This window comes from Mercenaria mercenaria, chromosome 9 (assembly GCF_021730395.1).
Source record: "Mercenaria mercenaria strain notata chromosome 9, MADL_Memer_1, whole genome shotgun sequence".
Lineage (NCBI taxonomy): Eukaryota > Metazoa > Mollusca > Bivalvia > Venerida > Veneridae > Mercenaria > Mercenaria mercenaria.
Genome location: NC_069369.1, coordinates 75,907,445 through 75,918,148, shown reverse-complemented (window position 1 = coordinate 75,918,148; position 10,704 = coordinate 75,907,445). Strand labels below are relative to the sequence as shown.

Genomic DNA, 10,704 nt, shown 5'->3' with positions numbered 1-10,704 from the left:
ATAAAATTCATATATTTGTAATTAAATGCGAGAAGAACACTAATAGTAATTACAATTTAAGTAAATAATTTCACTGGCATTGAGCGAATACATATACGAACACTGTTACAATTTCTTTAAAGTTTTATCACACATAATGATGAATTATTAATATTTCATTTTATTCTTAATGGCACAGCACTGATCTTTTGAAGTAAATCTTGGTCGAGGTAACCACTTTCAGTATTGAAACAGCTCAGGAAGTCCATTTGATCTGATAAGGGGGACACATCTTGTCCATTGATGAATCTGGATACAGCTTCGTAGTTGTAGACACGGGCCTTCCCATGTATATCGGTCTTATATGGCCCACTTCCAGGAAGAACCAGTTATACTGGTGAACAAGTGAAAAGCGGTCTTGGAAGAAACTGGTGGTACCTCTCTGGCGCAAAAGAATAGAGTCAGGGCAGCAAATTCAACTGCTAATGATCTCTGGTCTGTCAACATTAATTTCCAGTTAGAAGGAGGCCATAACAGACCAGGACAAAGTTAGATGCTCTGGTCTGGTATGGCATTCCAGTCTCGGCGTGCTGGTGGAAGTAAGGGTATACAGCCCTTTGTCAATAAAGCTCTAGCTCTCTCTCTAACTATGTCGGGGGAGAGTATAGGTGTTGGTTTGTAGATGACTTCAGACGGCCTCTGACCACCAACCGTAGTCAGCTCATAAGTCGGAGTAGGTGCAACACTTGAGCAGCAGTAAACAGGAGTGGTACCAATGAAAAGCGAATATGAGTTACTGCTGCAGCTGAGCAGTGGTAAAGAGTAAATTGCACTTGAAGTCGTTGCTTGTGAAACAGCAGACATGCTAGCAACTGAAGGGCAATCTTCCTGTGATGTGTTTGCTGGAGGAACCGCTTCCACATAAGAGCTACAAGAGCTTAAAACTGGAGGCGGGGAGACAACTTCATCCCTAGATACTGCTGGAGGTGGAAGAACCACTTCAACAGTAGGTACATCTGAAGGTGGTGTTGACTTCTTCGATGGAAGCACGGCTGCAGGTGTAGATACAGGATGTCATGACATCATGGACTGCTGTAGATAAACTGGTAGATGTAGAGGGCACTGATACCTGTGGAAATGGGTCTTCTATATCGTTGGCAGTGCCTTCATCAGCAGGGCCCAGGTATTGGTGAAAACGGCGGAAGTATACCACACGATTTCATTACCTCCAGCATGAGGTCGTCGTTGGCTCCCTCCGGACTCGCAGGCTGATTACTTGGCACATCTGGTGCTTCTGGTTAAGGGGAGACATGTGTTTGAGTCGCAGACACTTTTTGAACTTTTACGTGAAAACTTTGCTTTGGCTTATGTAAAAGGACATAAATGTAAAGTTTCTGAATACCAAGGAGGGCAGCACTCTCAGCTTTGGTCTCAGGGTTGTTAAACACCTTCCAAGAACTACTTGGAATTTCATTTGAAGACTTCAGTGCCCTCTTCCTTCGTGAGAGGCTGTCCATGCCTCGAAAGTCCTCCGAGATGGAAAGGTCCACCTTTGCCATGACATACGTATCTCCTAAGCTGAAGTGAGCTTTGATTTTCTTGGGAGCGATACAAACATCTATCAGTTCCAAGGACGTTGAGGGTCTCTTTTCGCCCGTGTTTAAAGACCCTTTCGCCAGTTACCACCCAGCTAACCATTTGGACACACCAGGTGTCCTGCCAGTACACCACCTGGTCACAAGTTGCCTGGCATATACCGCAGCCGGGTCATCAAACTTTTCCGCTCTGTGTTCCTTGAGATAATTCAATGGCTCCAGAGCGAAATAGAAGACTGTGCGTGTAGTAAGCAGTCCCTCTGGAGCGTGCAGGAGCTCTGTTGCATGCTTGGTTTTAATGTGAAAGCGAAGATCGCCCACATGCCGGAACTCCCTCGGTTCTTTCTGCATGCAGAATGCACAGATAACGCGGTAAAGTTCACGGTCATGCTAAGCTTTCTTCTTATGCTTTTTAAGTCATTTGTTTGACAGGAAGATTGCCGGGCACTCTTGGCAGCTGAATGTGCCTAGGTATCTCAGTGTTGTTATATTTTCTGGTCCTTCGGGATCATTGATTTCAACTCATTTAGATTTGAAGATTGAATACTGCGTAAGCCGGTGCTAGGGGGCGTGGGCAGTGTTGCATTTTCCATTACTGCTCATGAACAGACTCAATCAAACCGAGTCTGCAATTTTCACAGTTTGTCTTGTTTTCGGTGCTTCCGAGGGATCTACTTTTCAGATTTTATTCACTTTTCTTGTGTCACCACAGTCCATTCCTGTGTAAAGAAATGCAAAGATTAAGTAAAAAGTTAAGACTAGATTTATTATATAAAAGATATGTAGAGACTCAACCCTCAGAAAGCAAAGATGAATATCCAACAGAGGACATCAATGGTGTTGAACAAAAACATGTCAAGTTAACCTAACAGCATCTTTTCGTTGATTTTACAAGACGCCAAGGAGTAAATCGCTGGTGAGTGATCAATTCACCTTCATTACTCAAATGAGAGATCTCTCGGTTCGAATTAAAAGTTGCACAGACACATGTCGGATGGACCAGCCACTACCATCAGCTAAACTAGATGCAGACAACCACATTTCCTTGACATTCTGTTGCTTTGTTAAAAGTTTACTGCGATTGAGCATCATTACTAGGCAGTTCTTTCTTTATCCATGAGGGGAGCTGAGAGCCAACGTACTTCATGAGGCGGTCAACATGCAGCGATGAGGCTGGTGTTTTTGCTGACCGTTTAACTAGATAAACCAAGTCGTCAATTTTGTTTACGATTACAAACGGACCTTTCGAACGGACAGCTACATACACCTGGACGCCGTGTTGGATCATGAACCCATACAAGATCTCCGGGTATAAATGACCTTCTTTTTGCAAACAAATCGTAATGGCGTTTACGGTACATGGCATTGGTTTTGAGAAATTCACGGGCCTTGTTGTGTATAACACTGAGATTTTCTTGAAGTTCTGTTACGTAAGTCTCTGGTGATACCTTGATATCATCATGGACGTTTTCGGATGGCGGTAGACCAATGCAGGCCTGTAAAGGCAAGACTACTTCACGCACAAACACCATTTTGTTTGGTGTTTGACCAGTGGTCGAATTTTTGGAAGATCGGTAGGCCATCATGACCTGTGGGAGATACTGATCCCATGATCGCTGATTATCAGCACAGTACATGGTCAGCATAGCAGCAAGAGTACGGTTAAATCTCTCAACAGTACCATTGGATTGCGGATGCATTGACATGCTTTTTGTGTGATGTATATGTAGGAGATCACACATATCACTGAAAAGTTTTGATGTAAAATTACGACCCTGAACGCTTTGAATAGGCATAGGTACACCGAACCGAGACACATAATGGTCAACAAAAGCTGTTGCTATTGTAGAGGCTTCCTGGTTAGGCAGGGTAACTGCTTCTGTCCATCTAGTAAAACAGTCACAGATAATTAGGACATAAGAGTTGCCAGAACTTGTTTTGGGTAGAGGCCCGAAAATATCTACAGAACATTTTTCTAGAGGTTCTGACACATACGAAGTACCTAAAGGGGACCTGGTTGGCTTTGCTGGCTTTCGAAATGCACATTGATTGCATCGTTTACAGTTTTATGCCAGACCAATAGAAAGTTTGGCGTATTTTCTCCAAAGTCTTCTCAGCACCAAGATGGCCAGCTGTAGGAACATCGTGCATATAGCGAATAACTTCAGCACATCTGAGTTTTGGAACCACAATCTGTTTATGACGATGTTTCGTCATGCCATGTTCTGACTAGCACTCCATTTTCTAAAGATAGACGATCCCACATTCTCTAGAGTGATTTTGCTGAAGAGGTATGTGAGCGTATCTCTTGCCATCTAGGGCTACCGGAGGAGTTTTCTAAGGTTTGCATGATAGAATTGAGCTCCGGATCAGCGTTTTGCTGGTCAGAGATCTCATTTGGGTTCCACCCAGGCAATGAGCAAAGCGAATAATGAAATGGCTTATTTTGGCTTATTGTTACAGCTCGTGAGAAGTGACTGGAATTACGGACATCTGCTTCAGTGCTGTTTAGCTTTTGGACATCACAGATGTCAATATTCAAGGCCTGATCAACAGGATTAAGTCTTGTCGCGGAGACAAATGTACAATGTCACTGGTTCCATCAAGTGCTTCATTATTACTCTGTTGCTTGGCACATTTGGAACAGGGTGCCCTGAATAATGCATCAGCATTCCTGTGCTGTATACCAGGTCGATGCTTCACTGATAAGTCATAAGTACCTAGAAATTCGAGCCATCTTGCTACTTGCCCAGTTGGTTGTTTGTGATTTTTCATCCAGCTAACTGCTGCGCGTTATCAGTTCGAAGGACAATGTTCTGACCATATATGTAATGATGAAGGCGTTAAGAGCGTGCACAACTGCCAAAAGCTCTTTTCGAGTGACATAATACGCCATTTCGTGCTTGTTTAGGGTTTTACTAAAGTAGGCAATGACAACCTCTCTGCCATTTTGGACCTGTGAAAGTACAGAACCTGTAGCTAGCATCTGTATCAAGAATGGATTGTGATCCAGTTACTGGATATCCTAAAGTAGGTGATGACACTAGAGCTTGTTTTAATGTTTTAAAGGCTTGCTCACACTCCTCGGTCCATATAAATTTGGCATATTTCTCAGCGACTTTGTGTAAGGGCTTGGCAATCTTTGCAAAGCCCTCAACAAAACGTCGATAATATGAGCAGCAAAGGCCTAAGAAGCTTTTGAATTCCCTGGCATTCTTAGATCTCTGCCAATTTTTCACAGCCGAAACTTTATCTGGATCGGTAGATATACCAGATTCAGAGACTAAATGACCGAAGAATTTAACTTCTTTCTGAAACAAATACATTTAGATGGCTTAAGTCAAAGATTAGTTTCCTTGAGCCGTTGAAATATGTGCTCTAGTTTTACGAGACCCTCAGTGACAGTGTTACTTGGAACAATAATGTCGTCCATGTAAAGCAGGCACTCTTCCCATTGAAGGTCTCGCAAGACATTTTCCATAAGCCGCTCGAATGTAGAAGTGGCATTGGCCAAACTAAAACTCGTAACAGTGAACTGGAAAAGACCGACCGTTGTAGCAAAGGCTGTCTTTTCTTTATCCTCTGGTTTCATACCAACTTGCCAATATCCACTATTGAGGTCAAGTGAACTAAAATATTTGGCACCTGATAAAGCATCGATGCAGTCATTCACCCTAGGCAACGGATAGGCGTCCTTGACCGTTACGTCATTGACTTTTCTATAGTCGATACAGAAACGGGGAGGGCCGCCCTTATTAGTAACAAGAACAACAGGGGAAGCCAAAGCGCTATTAGAGGGTTCTGTAATACCGCTCTCAAACATTTTGTTGACTTCCACCTTCTCTACTGCCCGCTTACCTGAAGGTAGACGACGTGGCGGCTGACGAATAGGCAGAGCATCTTTAGTATTGATAGAGTGTTGAACTATGTTAGTTAAACCTATATCTTGTTGGGATTTGGAAAAGGTACTTGAATATTTACACAGTAGCTTTACCAAACCTTGCTTCTCAGTTTCATTAAAATCTTTAGAACTTCGTTCATATAGATCTTTAAGATGGTTCTGCTTCTCTTTCAGTCACGTGAGTACCCTTGCTGAGTCTCGCTTTAGTTCTTCAAAATAGGATTCCCATGTACCAATGTTCATGTTCTTATACAAGGTTGTTGAAGTTTGGCCGTAATTTACGACATTAACAACAACCTCTTCCCCTGTTTTAACGATTCTACTCATTAAAATGACTTCATTCTTTGCCATCACATTTGTAGACGGCTCAAGGAATCCGTTTTCATTGAGATGTTTAGAACGTGGAATTTTTACGGGAATCCACATCCTAGATTGACCTGGCAGGCGTATAGTATCTTTAATTCTACCCTGCAAATCTGGAATGCCTTACCACCACTCCAAAGAGGTACAATATTGTTCCCCATTTGGAGACAGTTTTGCTTGTAGTTGATGCTATCAACATTGCGCTTTAGGAAATCTTGCCCCAGGATACCCCCAGTATCCATGTCACAGATAATAAATGTTATGTCATAGGGTTGGTCTCCAAGTTTAACAATAAGGTCAACGCCACCCCATACAGACATTTCTTCACCATTTACTGCATGTAAGATCTGTGTAACTGGTGAAACAGGAAATAAAGTTTGATGAGAATCAATTTCAAAGAGTTTTTTCTTTGATATAAGGGAGGATGTCTGTCCACAGTCGACAAGAAAATCTATAGGAACAGAATTGACATAACACATTGTATAAAAACCATTATCCAAGCCGTACCTAGGAATTATATAGGCAGATGGCCCCCAATTTTTGAAAAATAAAAAGATAGATAACAGTGTTAGAAATCGACAGTTTTCATTAAACTAATCTTTAAACTACCTAACTGTGTCGTTTTTAATAATAGCACATTCTCAATATTGGTGTAAAATGAGTTCAAAGGGCAAACGGTACAGGCATTTCGTGTTAAAATTGCTGAATTCGGCCATTTCAGACTCAAAATTCGCTTATTAGCAACCCTTGCTTCAGTTAACAATTTATAACAGCTACAATCTGACTAAAGTACATTTCCTATTACGCTACGCATAGGATCTGACAACGAGCTATTGATGGCCTCGTTCTGACAACCCTTCCGCTAGCCAATCAAAAGCTAACTTACAACATTCTGCAAGCTTTAAAAAGTCTTGGTTTTTTATATCAACATTTTTTATGTCGAAAGATTTCAGATAGCCGGTTAGCTCAGTCGGTAGGGCACTTGCTTTGTAAGCGAGAGGTCCCGGGTTCGAGCCCTGGATTAACTGCAAATTTTTCTTACTCTGTGACATTCGAACAAGTTGTCTGATTGGTTCAAACAAAAATAGATTTGCGAAAATAAAAATAGCAATATTGGAAATCCAAAATATACAGAAGACGAATGTGAATGGGTCGTTCTCAGATCTTCGTTTAGAAGATCAAGTACTTTAGTCAGATTGTAACAGCTATTACATTTGTTAATTCTATTTAATATTTTCCTAACCAGAAACTGAAGCAAGGGTTGCTAATAAACGAATTTTGGAAAAAATGACAATATTTGTCCGGCCTTTCTCACGTATACGAGTTGCCTCCCTTGAAGGTAGGTGCTCGTTGCCAGGCAATATTATAGGTGGCGCAACTGTCAACATGTGGATGTGAAAACGAAAGTAGATTATTTATCGTGGAATAATTATAATTGTTTACTCTTCTACATGGAATTTATAAGGTAAGTAGATTAAATGCCATTTTGTTGTGTTAAATAAACTAGAAAAGTATTCATTCGTTTCTCTTTCAATGGAAATCGAGCAGAATTATTGACACTCAAGTATCACAACGGTACAGTTATCTGTGACACTCACAATAATTTGCAGCAGAAAATAAAAAATCTACTGACACAGTGTTTACATTTTGCATTATTTTTCTGATTCATCCTGATGAAAGGTGTGTACTCATTGAAAACATGTACTGTTACAGTGTTTATGAAATTAATGCAGCAGTAATTTGACAAATACAAGCAATGAGATATTGTTCATTGATTATTAAAATATGGAATATTTTTCTGGTGTCCTCCACAAATGAAACAAATCCTTCAGATATAAAAGAATGCTTCAAAGTCAACAGAATATGACTGAAATTGTAAAGGCTAGTAATGTAGTTTCTTATTATCATTTATAATTATTGTGATGTTTTGCACTAATCAGTCATTCAGTGTTTGTTTTGTATTATATTTCAGATAGGCCTATAATAGTATGAATTGAGATGATTATTTAGTTGCCTTCAACTGGTCAGTGGTCAAAAGGTATGTCTTTTTGATAATTGTAAAATTTTCCTTACACACTTTTTCTTATGATAATTATAGGCTTTCCAAGTTAATCTCCACAGTTCTTACCATCAGTCTACTTTGTTTCTACTGAAGGCATAAACACTTTAAAATAACTATTCTATATTCTGTATATCTAGGGTTGCAGTGTATTTCATGATCTTTTTGAAATTTCTGTGACCTATACTTTCTAGAATAAAAGAAAATGTTTGTCATATTTACTGGTACTGATGATAAACCCGAACAGATGATAAAGTCGACCATCTTGGAAATATTCGATTGCAATCGGTTATTTATAAAATTGAACACACCATCTAATAATTTCCACTTACAACACCAACTGTTGTAAACAAAAACGAAATTGGCAAATATTCTGTATAAAATAAATAACTTACATTTATTTGTATAAAAAATATTTATCCAAAATTACTGGGGAAGTGGGTGTTTTTTTTTTTTGCGCATGCTCACTGTCGAAACATGAAGACCTGACATTTGGTAACTTTTCATTACTTGATCAGGAATGACTGCTGCAGCTTTTTGGGGAAAGTTTCAATACAAAAATACGAAGAAAATTTTGTAAATGACAAAGTGTTCGAATTTATCATCAGTCAACGTTCAAACAGTCCCCATTTTACAACCCCCTTTTTGGGCCTCACGTTGTGTGAGTTTGCTTACTAAATATAAATTTGAATTATGTAAAGCTTGCAGCAAATGTTAAGCTTTATTGTGATACCGACCATTGCTTACAATTTGCGGAAATAAAAAGGTTACAGGTAAAAAACCTCATTTTCTGTTCGGGTTTATCATCAGTACCAGTATGCAAGAGTAACACCAGATCAACAGAAACCCAAAATATAGTTGTGGTGTGTGACTTGCAAGTTTTCATGACACAGTGAAAAAGCAGCTGCTGTGGAATATGCCAGTCATATACATGTACTTGCTAGGACATTACCTTTTAATTCAAGAAAGTATCTTTGATATTGATTTTGCTGCTTTATATCTATAAACCTGAGGCCATATTCATGAAGCTTCTAAGATTATTTTCATCTAAGATATTCAATATTTTCTTGTATTTCCATCTTAAATCTATATTTTCATCTAAAATTAAATGTAAAATTTTATTTAATGAATATATTAAAAATGTTCTGTCATATTTTACAAAAATGTTCAATAATATTGCTATGAATTTGCCTATAGATGTAGTGTGATGAATGCTGCTGTTTTCATTCTAAGCATTGAAAGTGTTAGAGACTTGAAGTTGAAATATTTTCTAATTTAAAATATGAGAAACATTATGGATATGACCTCTGTAATTAAATTAATAAATGAACCACACAATTATGCATATTGGTTATGTCATAAAATATTATTTGACTTTTTTATTTCAGAGAGTATTTCTGTGTGTCTTGAAGCATTGAATGTCCCAAAACAACCAGCATGATAAGAAGGTAATTTAGAACTCTCTTCCTTACCTTTCACAAAATTACAAAACCTGTAACTGAGGAATTGAATTACCTAACTTAAAGGAAGATCTGATAAATAAAACTTCAAAATACTAATTATGCTCTGATGTACACACGGATTATACCTTGCATTTTTATTTTATTTCATGTATATATTTGTTTCAATTTTCTATCAACTATGACAAAAGCAAACATATTTCAATATATGTCATAACAAAATTCAATATTTCAGTAACTTCATTTCAAAAGGATGTATTAAAAATTTATCAAGTTGCTTTATATTACATTACAGACCAGAGTATACAGCTTCCCAAAATGTTGAAAGACTAAGATGTTTTCTAAGGACTTGTAAGTACTTTGAATGTTTGATCTCTCTTTTTAACCCTATGATTGAATATTTCATTTCAATTAGTCATGACACTTTTTCTAATAATTTGCATCTACATTTCAACTTGTTTACATGGGAGAGCAAAATAGAGATGTATCTTTTCTTAAAATTTTAACATTTAATATTTTTTGCACAGAAAGCAAAGATATTTTTTATTTCTTTCATTCTAGGTATACTATCTAGGTTGAAAACAGCCATGGACAATGAATTTGGAGGTGCATGCTGAAGCATCAGAAATTACATACTTGGAATGAATAATTGCATAATACACATTTACTGAGAAGTGAAACATGTTTATGTTAAAGTGCAATATCCATGCTTGTAACATTTACTTGGGGGTAATAGTTACAGTGTTGAAAGAGACTACCAGTGTTACATTACAATCTAAGTTACAGTGTGGATGCTAATTCTAAATTCTTGATAATCAAGTGTTTTAATAACTTATGGATACTAATTATTTATCAAACTGTTTAATTTATCACATTCCTATATCATTATATAAAATGCTTGTTATATAATATATGTTTACATGGTAATAAATTTTGTTTCTGTGTAAATATCTTGCTTTTTGAAAAATGAAAATGATACATTCAGTGACCATCATCTGTCAACAAGTTATTATAAGTGCAACAAAACTGATGAAAAGTTATGCAGTTACTTTTCACAACTTCATGGAATAGTAGAATATACATACCATTGTATAGTTTTCCTAACTTGTATCTGAGGCCATCATAAATTAATTGCTAGATTAAATTTTCTTCAAAAGGGGAAGGAAGATCTTTTTTTTTTTTATTTTAGATCAGATTTTTTTTTTTTTGCTTTAATGAGGAGATAAAGAGAAAAAAATGACATATACTAGTTATTTTTGTCAAATGGATTTGATTATAAGCAACCATAATTGAAACTTAATAATTTATAACATTCTTTATAGAAATATTCCATAGATGATCTTGGGA

General features: G+C 37.6%; 1 long non-coding RNA gene across 1 annotated transcript; it reads left to right on the top strand.

The window, feature by feature from the left end:
• Positions 1–7,801: 7,801 nt before the first annotated feature.
• On the top strand, positions 7,802–10,256 carry LOC123557306 (uncharacterized). Its single transcript, XR_008372548.1, has 4 exons — positions 7,802–7,876; positions 9,286–9,345; positions 9,653–9,708; positions 9,919–10,256. It is a non-coding gene; the product is annotated as an uncharacterized LOC123557306 (long non-coding RNA).
• The last annotated feature ends 448 nt before the right edge of the window (positions 10,257–10,704 follow it).